We start from the raw sequence: 17,062 nt of genomic DNA, 5'->3' as shown, positions 1-17,062 counted from the left end.
GTCCATGCCTATCAGTTTTACGACCTTGCTCTTAACGTGTTTGCACTTTTTGCATCTAATTCTGTTTTTAATCATTCTTATTTTAAGAAACCATATTGCAATTCTCAGTAAACATATGCTTTGATTGTAATACAGTATGGAGACAGAAGAGATAAACTTCTAAAAAGTGGTTTAAAAGTTGTAATAACACCTCTTTAAAGTTTAAAGTGATTATTCTCTTATATGTGAATGTTGTAAAAAGAGAGAGTAACAGATTGGGTCTGATAACTTCATTCATTCACTTGGCGATTGTATAAACTCCATTCAAAACCCAACAAGTTTGATTTATGTGCCATTGTTGCCACTTTTACCAGATAATATTTGAGTCATTTGGATGTTTTCTTTGACCGAAAAGGGGCAGTTACTCTGGCAGCCCGTTACCAGACTAACTGCAAACCACTGCTAACTGTATTTTGTTTATACACCCAGAACTGCTGCCACTGTTAGCTCACAGCTAGCCGTGCAGCTAGCCAGATTCCTAAGGGAGTGTTGGTGTTTACACTGAAAGCACAGGAGATTTGGACTGCTGGAACAAAGAGGACTTCAGGTCAGGAGATAGATGGTAAGCATTCTTACTCCAGTAGATATCTCAAATCTCATAGACGTCCTTGACATATCTTCAAAACTGTTGCCATTTTAGTGCTAAAACTGCAGCAGGAATGTTTTGCCTTTTCACAATCCATTAGCATTGAATCGAATAAGAGCAAGTTTAATATCAACCCCTGTCAGCAGGGAGGGCTATTCTGAAGAAAGACTGTAGTTGAATCTTATTCCCAGGTTGTCAAATAATAATAATAATCCATCCCCAGCATCACTTTCCCTAACTTTATACTGCATCACAATGCCTTAATACGTGTTTTAATTTGGTGATGAGTATCCAGCACATCCCCTTCTGTCAAGTTACAATTACAGCAGCACTGGAGGTCAAGCATTCACTCCTGCTGTGCGCTAAACAACCTGGAGATTTTTCTCAGCAGCAATATGACAATCACCTGTCATCCTGGACGCCATTTGACAGTGTGACATCTAATTTAATTCAATTTACTGCACTGAAAGCTCAGGTAATTGGGAGACTTGTGCTGAGAAAAAAGTGGACACATACAACACAAGCACACACCTGAATTACCTGTCTCCGCTAAATCCTGTAAAATGTCATCCTGCCTCGGATGTAATTCATTCTGACAGTGCAATGATTTCTTATCCAAACCAGAGGGAGTGGAACCGTAACTCTGCCATGTTTGCTCGTAAGAGATGATGAACACCAGCAGAAAACACCATTACATCAAGGTCAGCCGGTTAAGAGCAAAGACACACACACACACACAACAGTGGGCTAATTAAATTTCACTACATAATTAAGCCATCCTTGGCCTCTCCTGGACAGGTTTACATGGCTCTTCCCCAATTATGGCAGCAGCAGTTTGTCGCCGCAGGGCTCTTTCTGCAGGGGACCGAGCCCTTTGATCCCCCGGCACATGGGAACAGACTCCGCTGCCCTGTACCTCCAGACACTGCCTCATTATCTAACCCTGCGTCTGTTTGGTGGAACAGTGACCCGAACAGGCTTGCGCCCACATTAACATTTTATGCTACCATTATCTCAATATTGCCTCTGTTTATATCATCTTGATAATTACTATAATGAAAATGTAAACAGCATGAAAACATACTTCAATGATGAGAAAGCTTCAAAACTTGAGGTCATCCATCCTATAACCCCCGGTTCTCTGATAACATGAGTGAGGTACCTCGTTATGGGATGCACATTACTCCAGTCAGTACTGTCTGACAGCTAGGACGCTTACATCAAGTCAAATCTAAGTTCCGCTAGAAAAATTCTGTCTGGTCACACGAGTGCCTAGCAGTGTTGAGGAAGCTACTTTAAGCTCTAAGCTGATAATACAGTGAAAATTTAACTTTTTTGTCCATCTGCCAAATGGCTAGTGAATATTCCAATGTACAAAATGTTGTGTGCTTTTTTTGGCTGGTGAATGAAGCAAATCCATCAGTCACCTGCCTAATTTGCTAGCATCTGACTAGGGGTTGGTGCTAATTTTGAACTTAATCACAATACATTTGTTGAGAGAAGTGAGCTACAAGCTAGCCTCCTCAGATAAATTTGCTTAACAGATTCAAGCTGTTTCACATTAAGAAACATCTTCTGTTAGGTGACTAAATACAAAAAAAGCCACTTATTTTGTGGAGCCTTGATGCAAACACTGTGGTGAATAGCTTTACTGTCCAACAAGGCAAGCTAACACCATGGTCTTGGTTACACTATGACGGACTGTGTTTACTAGAAGCTTAGCTAATGAATTATGGCGCAACTTCCTGACCTTTTCTGTTGTGACAACAAGAAACATCTTCTGTTAAGTCAACAAAATAAACAAACAACAGGTGGCAAAACTGCTATATCTATTAAGCACACTATAGCAGCTTGACCCCAGGTCCCCCAAAAAAAGTGACATGAGGAAACATTTTGGGGGAAACTTTTCTCTAAAAACTCAATCCAGAAACATAATAAGCAAACAATATGCAACAGTTTCCTGGTATGTTTTTTTATCATAGTAGAGTGAATATATTTGGGATTTGGACGACACATAAAACATGAAGAGTCACTACTCTGTCGCTCTGGGTAGCTGTGACAGACAGCTGAAAGGTAATTAATCATTTTTCTCATGGCAGTGACGCCAAGCAGACTCCATCTAAATGGTTCGACACAACATGTTTCACAGAAAAAGTCACGGATTAGATCCCCATAACAGCCGACACATTTACTAACAAGCCGTGTTTCCTCTCAAAGCGGCTCTCTGCAACATACCAACCCCGCCCTTGTCACTCAGTTTCGAGCCTGTCTGCAGTTTAAGCGCCTCCAAAGTAAATCTGTGATTATTCAGAGGTTGTAGTGCGGTGTGCTGATTAGGATGAGGAGCACGAAACAGAGGCTGAGCGCACAGATTGACTTTGTGGCGCTCATGTTGAGAGCAGCTGGCACGGCCACCCAAGGGGTCACCCATAATCCACTCTGTATGTGCTCGTAATTAAATATTCAGCTGTAATATGAACAAGCTTTAACAGGTTCACCTTCTAAGCTCTTTTTTTCTTTAGATTTTGGTTATTACATGCATAGTCCATAATCTGACTTAGTAAATGCTCCATGCTGTTTATTTTAGAGACAAAACTGAGAACGTTTAGCTAAAATCTCAACAACATATCTGACAGGATTAACAATACATATCTATACATTGGCGGTCAGCAGTGTTTCAGTGGTAATTGTGACTAATGTAACTTGGAGAAACAGTTTGTTAAAACTGTTATCTCTCAGCTTCTCAGGGAGGAAGAAAAAAAGGAAATCAATGAGCTAGTGCTATCTTGGCACACAGTCTTAGCAAACCCTTGGCAACAGCCAAGAATGCATCCAAACTCCGCTCTCCAAAAGGCCGACAACTATTGAATATAGTCAAAGGATTGTTTTTATCTGCTGGCAACCAATGGCAAGCAACCACTCAACCCAAGGGGATTAGCAAGTGTGACAATGCCAAAACATCTGCGGCCGCTCGTCTCTCCAGCCAAACAATAAGTGATGCATACGGACGATTTATTTACAGCCGCTGACAAAAAGGAGCAAAGAATAAAGTATGTTTATGGCCTTGTGTTATTCAACTGAGAAATATCTATCTTGATCTTGGAGAGCCATTTGTGCTGTGAAAGTCAGCATGTCCCTGTCAGAAGGCTTTTAAGTGGAAGTCTGTCAGAGACGGAGCCAACGAGGTCAAGGGCCAACTTAAAGGACGTGAAGGGCGGTGGCCAGGCATGGTGCCACAGCGAGAGCAGATTTTGCGACCAGCGTGAGCATCAAGGTCAGAAATGTCCTTCAGCGTCCTACCTAAGTTTAGAAAAAAGTCTAATGTGAAAAATCAGGAGGCAGAAGAAGAATTTCAGGCCTTTCATTCTATTCAAACATCATTTTTCTTGACATAAATATTCACTTGTGAGATCAAAAATATGCTGCTATTGTCTGCATCCATCAACTTGTTCGTTTGGGGAACTCAGACTAGAGGAGGACTTAATGATTCATTTCATTTACTGCAATTATTTGATAAATTATTTTTATGCTTAACAATCAGGGGTAGCTTTCTGCCTCTTTCTGAGTGAGCAATCAAAGGACATTTTGATCATATGAGGTTTAGCAGCTTGAAGAGTTGATGGCAGCAAACAAAACCACTTCATCAACAACAAATGCCACTAAAAAAATCACTGCAATCAAAAAGTGGAAGGTGGACTGAATTGGGATACAGAGTAGGGTGGAAAAAGTTTTCTGCAAATCAGTTACATTACAGTTTCTCTAATGTCAGGGTTTGCTGCTTTTCTCTTTATTATATCATTTCAGCTGGAATATGTTGGTGTTTTCGTCAAACCAAGACGTCAACTTGAAAATGTAAAGCTATTTCCAACTTTACAGACAAAATGAAGATGTTGTAGCCCTGCGTAAAATAAAAATAACAATCCATATGACCAAAAGGCCTCAGAGTGTGACCCATTTGACCAAAGGGGTCAATGGAGACCGACTTCCTGGTTCCCAAACAACCCCACCAACACACACAGTCATGCCCATGAGGTCAAAGCCTCGGGGGAACACTGCTGGTTGGACTGACTGGGCATGACTGACTGGAGGCTGTCTCAGCTTCACGCTTCCTGCCCGAAGCCTTATCCTCCTTCAGCAGCCCTGCCGCTTCCCCTGCAGCCGTCCTTTGACAGGAAGCAGGAAGCGGCCAGGCTTGTCAGTGTCCTGTCCTGGGTCGGCAGCACTCTGTCTAATGACACCAACTGCTCTCCGCTGACAGCTGGGAAATAAACACGCCTTGACTGGCTGGCTGGGAAGTGTTTTTCTAGATTCGCTGATCTGTTCTTGAGATTCCTGCCCTCTAACTTTCATGGCACGTTAGTCGTCGTTCTCATTTCCTCCCTGAACTCATCCTTCCCAGCTCCTTGAACCTCGCCCGTCCATTCCACCACGGCATTTGGCATCGCGCTGCCGGACGGCTGTGCGGCTACAGAGGAGATGCGATCTGGCCGTCTAACGCGTTGGCTCAACATTCTTCACAGACTGTGGGAAGCTGCTCTGACTAACTGGCCAGCTCCCTGTTTTGTCAGCAGCCCACTGGGACTCAGCTGTGCCACTGTGGCAGATTTTACTCTTCACCCAGTAGAGACTGTGACACCCCAGTTTTCAGAATTGCTACTATGCTAATTATTTCCTAGAAGAAGAAAACAGGAAAGGCACAATTATCAAAGGATTCACCAGAGCCAGGACAAAGGGCTAAACAACATCTGCAGAGGTATTTTTAATAAGAAAGTATGGAGTCCCGTTTCCATCAGTGTGACGAAAAACAAAAAGATCCTGTTAGTCAGTATGATGACACACACAAAATAACAGGAAACCTGTTTAAAATAAATACTTGGTAGATTTAAATGAAAAAATGAACTGGTATCAGAAAATAACTCAAAGATTGAGTCACTTATCTCAGAATAATAACTTAGTATATGCAAATACCGAAGGAGTATCTTTAGTAATGACTTAGTCGGACAAATGAACAGGACACATTCTCAAAATGGTGACATAGCATTTCAAAATAATGAAAAATGTTCTTTAAATATGCTGTATATCCTTACATGCAATAAAGCAACAGAAGCTTCATAGACTCTAATATATACAGACATTGAATCATTAGATGGTTTAGTTTGAGAAGAGTTTCTCATTCTTTTGCAACACTAACTCATTATTTAGAGATATTAAGTCATTATTTTCAATAAAGTGTCTCATTATAGTGATTCAGAGGACTTTGTTGTCATCACATTGGGTCAAATAGGCTTCCATACGAAAGTGACATCCGAACATTTTATTGCAGCTTTTTTCTACAACTGCATTCTCATTTCCATTCTGTTTCGCAATTACACAACTAACAACAAATGCACATGCAAAGTGTATATGTTTACACGTATTACACTAGCAGCGATAGACTTGCTGCTATTTCTGTCCAAATTAAGAAGTCATAGATCAGATCAGCCTGTCGCTCTTTTTAAGTTATTTTGTCTGCCTGTCTGTTGAGTCCATGTGGCATGACTCAAGCAGGAAGGGTGGGGAGCCGTTTTCATTGGCAGGAAACAAATGCACATCCCTTTCTCTGGGCCTGCAGCCGGAGAGGCCTTCAGCTCTCCAACTGGAATGGGAAAAATTAAGAGGATGTAACATTTCCAAAAGCAGCTGAGGTCAGATGGCCTACTTCTCACACACACACACACACACACACAAACACACACACCACACACACTCAGTATTGAAAGAGCGAGAGTGATCAACTGCCAGTGGTTTTGGTTTTGGTGAAGAGGTGATTGGGATGACCACATGACCGATGTAGTGAATCTGAAAAGGCAAATAAAATGACAAGTGAGACCATTTCATGGTTTTCAATTTCGATGAGGATCCTTTTATGAATGAAAGCAGAGGTTAAAAAAGCCTTGACCAAGGCAAAATAGTGTTTTTCTACAGGGGTTCTCAATCAATGAGAATGACTTAGCTTTCTACACCTTCTTGAGTCACAGACGGGTGTTGCAACTAAAATGTTAAGACGCCAAGCAAGAAAATGACAGAGCAATTCTAAAGGGCCAAATCCCTTAACTACATATGATGCATACATACACAATACTGGGGACCATAAAGTTGCTACTTTTCAGGGAGCCTTAAATATAATTCACTCACAACAAATTCAACAAATCTACAGGTATGTTAGTGGCTCTGTGCTACCGTTAGCATGCTAATGTGCTCACAATGACAATGTTAACCTGTTAATGTTTACCTGGTATGATGTTACCATGTTCACCATCTTAGTTTGTTTTTTTGTTTTTTTAACTAATATTTAAACTATTAAAGTAATCACCAACTATTTTCCAAAGAAATGGACACATTACAATCTGTGATCAGAATTCATCTTAAGAGGACCATGAATGTCTGCACAAGAATTCATTGCAATCCAACAAAACAAAGCAGTTGACGTATTTCAGTCTGAAAGATCAAAAAGTAGTGAAATGATTTAACAGTATGTCTATTCCACCTTAAAACTGCATGCACCATCAATGGATTTCCTTCCTTTTTGCAGCCAACTCTCAATTCCCATTTGTGGCAACCTCCCATTACCACTTGAATGTCACACAAGGACGTTTCAAACCACAATGACATTTCAACAGTCCACGCTCTCAGCTGGATAGCCAAATGATAATAAAGACCCTTCAACAAGAGTAACATGAGCTAAAACAAGTAATGTGATGAGATAACAAACTCAAGAGAAAGTTTAACGACTGAAATAAAACCAACAGCTGCTAAAAGTATCAGGGATGCACAATTTGTTTCTAATGCACTAAAATATGCAACACTATCATCCTTTTTCACTGACAGTTTATGCAGGATGCCATTCTGCCCTAATAAGCTTGCATACTTGACCTTCTTATGTCATAGGAGAAATCAATAAAGTCTGAGATGACTCACTTACATATTCATGCTATTAGCGCGCCGCTCTGAGAGAGAGACCAGCTGCTTGCTGTAGTGAGTTTGTTGAGGCCGCATAGTGAATAATACTGACTTGTGCTGCGAGGATGCCGGCTCTTTGCTGCAGATCTCTGGAGAGTCAGCACAGGAACTGACACGCATGCGTGCGGTCGGCGAAAAAGTGAAGCCATGCATGCTGCGGCGTTACATTCACACATTATTTGGCGGCTTCCCTCAGCAATGCTCCCCCTCTCTCTCAGCCCACCGCTTGTTTCGAGAGCAATGTGCATGTTTTCACAATCACACCCACATACTGCTGCATCAGACTCACCTACCATCAGACAAGCAGCAAACCTTTATGTGTATTGTGTTTACCAGTCAGGAAAGTCATTATTCATGTGAAGCAGCTGCTAAGATTATTCAGAGACACTGCCATTAACAGCCTTCAACAGGAGAACAGTGGGAGAAACCCGCAGCTGATGATTAAAATATGACAGCTAGCATCCTCTGTCTTTCTTCTCTGATGTGAGTGAAAAAACAAACAACAGCAGCGCGAAGAGCGTGTTTGTTTCCTGACAAGTATAAACCACAAAACTGGAAATAACCCACTGTCTGTTCAGGGCAGTGACTTTGTTATAGACAAACTTCTCTATTGATTATGGTTTGAGATGCCAAATAATAATAAACAGGGCTGCAATCAACTCTTGTTTGATTTTCAAATGACAGAAAACAGTGAATAATGGCTGAAGTGATGCCTTCAACTTACTTGTTTTGTTCGATGAACTGTCAAAAACCCAAAGATATTCAGTTGTCTGTGAGACAAGAAGTGCACCAAATCCTCCCTATTGGGAGGTTAGTACAAGGAAACGTTTGGCATTTTTGCTTGTAAAAAATCGCTGAGAAGGATAATTCTCTCACCAGAATAAATGTTAGTTACCTTTCCATCCAACAACTACACAATTAACTGTCTACTTGTTCTTAGATGTAGAATGCCTTTCCAAACCAAAATGATTAGCATAATTCATAACTAAATAAAAATGAAAGCATGTACAAGTATGGTAGAAGGATGATCAATCGCTGATCAAGTTTGGAATATGACTTTTCTTTGATAATTTTCTGACAAAAACATTTTAGCACGACACCTCAAATCAAAGAGGAACAGACGAGAAGGCATTTTTGGAAACGCTGCTTCAGTCAGTGTTTTCTGTCTTTTGATTTTCAGTTCAACAAGAAAACCAGAGAGAGGTTTGTTCAGCCACAAACCTCAAAAATGTGAGACTCCTCCACCTGAACAAACCAATCAACGATGGTGCTTGAGATAAGAAACCAAACTTACATGTTTGTCTTTTGCAAGTTTCACAAAGCATTCCTGATCTTGGCTGAGACTGAAAGTTCATTCTTGCCATCAAAAAAAAAAAAAAAAAAAAAAGGATCTCAACATGATTTCCGCTTAGCAGCTGTTTTGATCATATAGTGGACCAGTGGATGAGTTGTCCTGGAATTGTAGATGCTAAAATATGTATATATTTTTATTCTTTAGTAACTTTAAGATTCATTGTTGAGTTCACTAATAGCAGTTTACAAAACAGATCATTTTTACATTAAAATGTAACATTTTTATTATGATTAGATTGTGATGCCTTCAAGATCAATCACAACTACACATAAAACTGCCATTTCTTTTCAAAGCTAGTTAGTCTTTAATGAAATCAGAGTTATTATCTTTGGGTTTGGTATTTCAATGTGTCACCTTGGGTACTTAAGACTTTTTTAACAGTTTTCAAACATGTGGTATTGTGTGTTTCAATTGGAGAAAATCTGGCTTATCATGTCAATATTAAATACTTGAAGTGTTTCAGTACTGATCATTTGTAACACCGCAAAGGAGAAATAATACACCAGAAGAGCTGGCAGAAGACCAAGACTTGTGTAACAAACCAGCGCTGTGTAGGGGTGATCAAAGAAAACTAAAATAAACTACTCCAAGTTTTTATCTGTAATCTTTCACTTATCATCGATCAGTTGATAAGCTTGCCAGCTCTGCTTCCTACCAACCAGCTGCCCGTGTTGTAAATCTTCAGGGCACGCCGCCAAGGAATGTGCTCCCTTGATAAACATACACAATCAGATGTTAAAGTTATTTCTCTGAGTAACGTTCCTGCACACGGCTTGGTCATGAGTCCTTGGCCAAAGTCACAGGCTCTGCAGAGCGCTTTGGAGCATTCCTTGAAGTTTTTCTGCAGACGCTTCTCGAATTTCACACTTTATGGGACTCTGCTGGGTGAGAGAGCGGCTATTCCAAAACCACAGGTGTATCTACTCCCACGGGCCATTTGGATGTTCAGAGATTTGAGCAACTGGACATACTTAAGAACAGAAATATGCCTTCTGTTTCACCCCACAAAAGCTTTAACCACTGTTTAAGGATGAGTGAAACCAAAAATAAAAACTCAGTCATTATCTACCCTCGTGCAGATGGAAAGTGGAGTGAAGTTTTGCACTCCACACAATATTTCTGGAGCTTCGAGGCAGAACAGCACTGCAGCATTTTCATAAACAGCAGAAATAGATGGGGACTTGTATGAGGGCGAGTAGATAATGACCGGATTGTAATTTCTGAGTGAACTTATCCTTTAATGCACGTTTCCATACAGATTTCCCCCTTTGACAACATTCAAACAGTGGTGAGTAGAGTGAGTTTGATGGCTGCCGTCTTGTGGTAGAGAAAAGGAGGTGATAGAACGCCTTTCACTGGCACTAAATGCTGTTAAAAGATATAAACAACTTGTCTTGAAGGACCGTCAATGCCTTTTTCTTCGAGGCTTGAATGACCTCAGCAGGCACTTGGCTGTTCCGGTAAAGGTAGTATTGAAATCCGACATTGAGAAGCTGCATTAATGGTTTAGCTGTGGTGCACACTCACACACACAGATAGAGTCCAGGGCCAAACACCATTAAAGCTCTGAGACAGAGACACACTGTTTACCCCGCAGGCCACAACAAGACAGCCGGCCATCACAGGACAACATGGTCTCCCGGTTCTACAGGCCAGTCCTTAAGGACAACAATGTAACCACTGAGCTGATATCAATCATAGAAGTACAACAGACACACAAAAGATGAATAGAGGCACATGAAGATGATCTGTGGGTGTTTTGTTGCAGTTGAATAACTGGCAAAAACTAAAAACACTATGTCTCACTATTTTCACTGTTTTCTTGGCATTGATAATATGACATTGGAACAACGTTGGCATGTGACTCATGGGGCTTTGAAATAGTATTTAATCTTAGCAACAGTAGAGCAGCAACGATTATTCAACTAATCAAATAGTTGATTGAAAGAAAAATAAATAACTACTACTACTACAACTATTTTGATAATCTATTAAATGCCTCAGTCACTTTTCAAGCAAAAATGTCAAATATCTGCTTCCAGCTTCTTAAATGTAAGGATTTGCTGCTTTTGTTTGTCATTCATGGTGGTAAATGAAGAGTATTTGGGCGGTCAAACCAACCAACCAACAGGCGGCCACTGCCATCGCTAAAGCCACACTGCTATCATGGCATACATACAATAGCTTTGGACAAGGATCAATATCCACATGGAAGCATGCCTGTTTTTCTGTTTTGTAGAAGAAATGACATAACTGTTCATTTTAAAAGAGACCTAAATTATCAGAGGAATAGTTGATACTTGTAATATTAAAGGATTTTTGTCTTTCCAAAAATGTAATCAGTGAATTCCTCCATCAGAGATTAAAAAGGCTGTCGATGGAGGGACACTTTAACACATCTATCTGTGTGAGGAAGGCTCCAGACAGATGTGAACACTGACCCACTCTTCCTCGTCTAAATCTGGGGAAGAGCGGGAGGATCAGAGTGTCAGGGCCGAGTCTGGCCTCGGGTTAATCCGCTGCCGGCTAATAGCCCTTGATGATATACGCGGTGCAGCTGTGGCAGGAAGGTAGGCCAACAGCTGTGGCCCACAGACCGATTATCAGATTTCAGCAAGCCGACAAACAAGCAACACAACACAGTCGCACCTCCCGCTGTGGGATACGGAACAAATTAGAAAATGGCCTGAGGGTTTGTTAGCATTTATGGAAGGAGATTTAAAGAAACATTATCCCTCCTTGGATGCTCTTTTATTCAACATATAATCAATCATTGATGTTCAGTCCATTACTGGAGATATGTGATGATGGGCAATTGAAACTGCAATCCACATCAGGTTGTACAGACTTCAATACAATGCTGCATCATTCATGTTTTGAAAATAAACAAAAAATGTCAAAGTGGTGGTAGTTGTATCCAAACAAATTCGACATCAACCCTAAAACTGGGGAATATTCAAGACTTCTGACCCACATCTAATGGTTGTAGTTGATCACCAGTAGAGTTATTCAGTAAGTTTTGTCTTTTAGCTTTTTGGGTGTTGCTTATTTAATATCGGATCTAGCAGGGCTCACTCCAGCTAAATAAAGACCTTTAGCCAACAATAGCCTTTTGAATTAGCTGCTAGTCCTTTGCTAACTTGTGAAAGCTGCTAAACATTTCATCTTCCTTTATCTTTTCCTTCTTTTAATTTTCCCATTTCCTCCACTTTCAACTGGGTGGTCAATAAGTGTCACCCCTGTATAATAGCTCCATTGATGACACGAACGTTTTGGGGCAAAGGATTAGGAGCTACTTAAGTTGTGAGGTTTTTTTCAGTCTTATACACTATAGCGAGGATTTTATGCAATGTGTGCTCCAATATGAACTTCAAGCAACAGTTTGAAACAATTCCATACATGAATATGTTGCTATTACTATTTTACTATTGACCGGCAAACAACAGGTCACAGGGGTCAAAAGACTGAAAAAAAGAAAATTAAGCATCATGGCACTAGTATCACTGTTATACTACTATGTTATGTCAGAAATATGTTTGAGAATTTTTTTTTTACAGTGCACTTTAACTGGAACAAGATGTCATGTGAGTAACGGTGCCAAGGGACGGGAAATGCTCCCATTCTCTCACGCCATATGATTCACTGGGTTTGGTAACACAGGGGACAAATGAATGAATAAAAAGCCATAACTTCATTAATAATTGAATGTGACACAGCTGTGCTCCTCAGCTGCACATGATGCAGACTGGAACCTTAAATAGCCAGCACTCAGTTTTGTTATGTAAAGCCAAGTATGATAAAAACTCGTCTCGACCTAGTGAATTATTCATCGTTTTTGCCTCATTTTTTGTTGGGGAGATCTAAATACGGCCCAACATGTGGAGCTAAATCAAACAAGATTGGATGATTCAAAATGTCTTTTTGTAGAATCTAGGAGTAATTCAAGTTTTATCCAACAATACAGCCATTTTTAGCAGCTTTCAAACATTCAACTCTCGACTAACAGACAGGCACATGGTACCCACAAATGCATTCAGTGTTAATGAAGTATGATAGAATACATTCTCCAACAGGCAAAACACAAGTGCTGTGGAAAACAGAAATTAAACTGTGTGGTTTAATACGACTTACACGTTTACAGATCAAGAACCAGCTGATCCTCGGAGGCTGACTTACCAAAGAGGTGTGGAAACAAAATTTAAAATGATCTGTTATCTGTGCAGACATCATTACAGCTGACTGTCTGTTGGTAGACAGGATGCTACATGTGACAAGGCTGAAGCCTCACATGACAACATGTCGTTCAGGATGTAGCCTCAGGTGCTTTTCAGACAAAACAACTCACGGTCTTTAAAAGAACCCCATGGGTGTTTTATTGTAAAACAAACATGATCTTGTTGTTTACTTACAGAGTTATTCATTGTGTGTGTCTTCGAGCATGCTAAATGCATTTCCTTTGCACTGCCTTCTAGGTCACTATGGTTTTCTCCTGTTCTAATGGAGACAACAAGGATTTTAAACAATGTCATATTTTTTTTGGATATGAAATTACCATTTATTTTTCTACTTCTTTCCTGGGCTTATATACACATATTTGGCAGTAAGCAACAACCTTTTACTTTGAATATTGTAATTGTGAATGTATAAGACATTGTTTCAAAAAATAAATTTGAACTTTGACACAATGCTAGTACAAAATATGATCAATTCAATTCAGTTCCTCTTTAAATACCAAGGCAAAAAGAACAAAAGTACTTTCTGACATTCATTAAAGATAGGGTTGTTTTAAACACATGGTATCAAAAAAGATGCAAGTATCAATGCTTCTGATGAACTTAAAGGTCCAATGTGTAGGATTTAAGGGGCTCTTTGTTCAGCAATGTAATATAATATTCAAAGTTCAAGTTTTTACTGATGATTGATTTGCTGCCTTTCTATGTCTCACATGACAGTAAACAGAATGTATTAACATTCTGGATTGTCAGTCCGACAAAATAAGACATGTGAGGTGGCCACTTTAGTTTTTGTGAAACTGTGGCAGGCATCCTGATAATTTACACACAAGGCAACTACTCAGCTCATTTGCAAAGAAAATCGGTAGGTTAATTGCAGCCACAGTGTAGCTGCTGGCTTGGTGTTCATTTAGCTGTCTCTGCTGTCAGAGCAGGTCAATGAAAGAGCGACTGACTGAAAATAATGAGGATTACGGCCGACCGTGTACAAACAAAACACTGATTTCTGAAAAATATTTTTTTGTTTTTAAAAAACAGCATTTTTTCCATCAGCTTCAGGTTGTAATGTACACAATTTCCATGCCCTTTTTTGGCTTTTGCAGTCTTTCTCTCTCTCTACTGCTTCACTAGTACACAAAATCTCTTTACAGATGAGTTTCTTACAAAATGAGACATCCAGCATGTGATAGGAGTGATGCTAACTCATATAATTAGACATAAATAAACTCTTGAGCTTGTAAAAGAATTGTTGGAATGCTAATTCCTTTCCTGGCAGCAGTTACGGGATCTTTTGCAATCTCAAAATCACTCTATGACGACTTAAGGCGATGACTCTCAGTATAATTACTCAGTGGTTTGGAATAAAAGTCCTCATTCAGGTTTTTTTCTTTCCGAATACAGGATACCATCAAACTTTCTAAAGTGTCTCCATCTTAAAATGCTGCGACTGAAAAGACTCTTATATAAAGTCAAAAATATAAAGGGCCACTGCCTATTAGGTCAGGCCTAGCCATGCTTGAATAGAATGACTGTGAAAAGTCAACATTTTTCTGCTCCAGCCCATGTGATGTGGTGTGAGAGGCATGCTCAAAGGAATGCCAATGCAGTGAGGGTTTCCCTTGTTTCGCTGCTATGCCTCTCTGTGGTTTAGGAAAGCAAACCCAATGACGCAAAGTGCCATCTGTGGGGTAGAGAGGGAGACAATACATGCCCCACGGGGGAATAACAAGTGCCTGCCGCTGCTAATTTTAACTTGAAAATGAGAGAAAGCGGGAGTCTTAGATAAATAACCTCTGACATTTTCATTCAAGCAAATGTCAGATCTGCTGATGATGGCGCTGGTTTTGTTATTGTGTTTGCTCTTCTTTGGTTTTTGCGAACTTTTATTTGTTAGGCTGCAGTTTGTGTCGAACAAATTAAAGATGAAATCATGGATATATTGGACTCATTTTTGAGTCTGCAGAGAGAAGGAGAAAATTCGAGGTTCTCATAGGCCTATTTTAAAATCATTTTAGTTTTTAAAGACTTAGCAAACAACTACTCTTTCCAGGATCAACAAGAATGGTGCTCAGTAGAGCTCATGCCTCCACCAAGGCCCAACAGCTCTCATTCATGGATACAAGCCAACTAAAGACGCCTAATTTGTTCATCGACATCCAGACATTATTCCCTCAGAAATTAAAGATTAAGTTAGGAAAAATAAGGAAATAGAAAAATCCTGGATCTGCCCCCTTTTTTTTGTCCGGACCAGCAGCAAAGGTTAATGGGGCCTATTCTGATCTGATTCCCATCCTCAAACCAAGTTCAATGGAAATCCGTTCAATATTTTTTGTGTAATCCTGCTGACAAACCAACCAACAAACAAACAGACACCGGTAAAAACATAACTTCTTTAGTGGAGGGAGGTAATCAGCTGGTTATGGGAAAATACTGAATAATTACCTTCACAGTTTCTAAGAGTCTGTACAACAGTCCAAAACCACAAAATAATTTGTTTACGACAATACACAAAGAACACAGAAAAGCAGTAAAGCATATTGAGTCTGCAAACAGTCAATGATTAATAGTTTTGCTTAAATAATTAGATTACTACTAGAATCATTTTCTATCTATTGACTCATAAACGTGACAGCCATTTGTTGTAGCTCTAATTTGTTTTTGTTGTTGAACCCGCTGTGACATTGTCCAAGAAAAACAAAATCCCCAAATTTCTACTTGCAGCCAAAACAAAAACTTTTGCGGTGGCAAATACAAAGCATAAAACAATCTGTAATGTTGTTTGTAATATGGGACATTGATAGAAGGCGATATAACTGAACCATTATTGGTCTATTTCTAGAATCAACAGATGAGAGCAGCAGTTACCATCATCAACCATCTCCACTGCTGCAGAAATAAGAATATACTAATGATAAATAATAATAGTTGATTGTTTAATCATCCACTGGCAATTTTGCCATTGAGGGTAATTGTTACTTATCTGCCAAGAATACAGAGATGATAGAGGGATACAGAGACATGCTTGTGGCTCAATGTTGAAGACTAAATCAACAAAGTCTAGGATGTCACAAACTACACATTAAAACATATAAATCTTCCTATTTTTACATCAGTATCGGGGAGTCTAAAATGTTAATTTTGTCCGAAGGGCGGCACTTATGAGAACCTTCCAACTATGTTATGAGAAATCAGGTTCTCTGAGAATTAATGAAGAAACAAGACTCTGGAGCCCCAGCAGCTCAGTTGGTAAAGCATGCGACTCATGTACAGAGGCTTTGTCCTTACTGCAGCGGTCCATGGTCTGAGTCAAACCTGTGGCCATTTGCTGCACGCCATCCCCCCTCCCTCTCATCCCATTTCCTGTCATCTCTCAAGCTACCTTGTCAATAAAGCCATGAAACGGCCAAAGAAAGACATATAAGACATATAGATAAGAAAAGAAACAAAACTCTATGGCGATCTTGTTGGCAGCTATAAAAGCTGCAGTGATTAGCCAGTTCTCGAGAAAATTAATGGCATTTATTTTTGGCATTTATGATGATAATTAATTGTTCCCGTCATTTTTTTGAGCAGGTGTGTCGAACAGTTGCAGGTTTCAGCCTCTTAAATGCTGGTTTCATTTTTCCTACAATATGATCAATTGTTAAAATATTTTCATCCCTTGTAGCTGGTAGTTCGACGGCCCAACAATGTTCACATGCCAGATCAAGCTGGCAGATCAAAAACACAAAGTATTTTTGGGTGACTCTTTCGAAACTCCATAGTTGTATTGTTTTTCTTGGATAATCACTTCTAAGCTTGTGTTCCAGGGTACTATCAGCTGTTATGTTTGACAATTATCAATATTGAAAA

The 17,062-nt window shown here is 39.8% G+C and overlaps 1 protein-coding gene across 6 annotated transcripts in view; it reads right to left on the bottom strand.

The window, feature by feature from the left end:
• The window catches only part of asap1b (ArfGAP with SH3 domain, ankyrin repeat and PH domain 1b), a 60,382-nt gene that overhangs the window by 39,745 nt on the left and 3,575 nt on the right, over window positions 1-17,062 (bottom strand). The window lies entirely within an intron of this gene.

Source organism: Acanthopagrus latus, chromosome 19 (assembly GCF_904848185.1).
Source record: "Acanthopagrus latus isolate v.2019 chromosome 19, fAcaLat1.1, whole genome shotgun sequence".
In the NCBI taxonomy this organism is placed as follows: domain Eukaryota; kingdom Metazoa; phylum Chordata; class Actinopteri; order Spariformes; family Sparidae; genus Acanthopagrus; species Acanthopagrus latus.
Note: the sequence above shows the minus strand (reverse complement) of the source record. Positions and strands in the feature narration are given on the sequence as shown.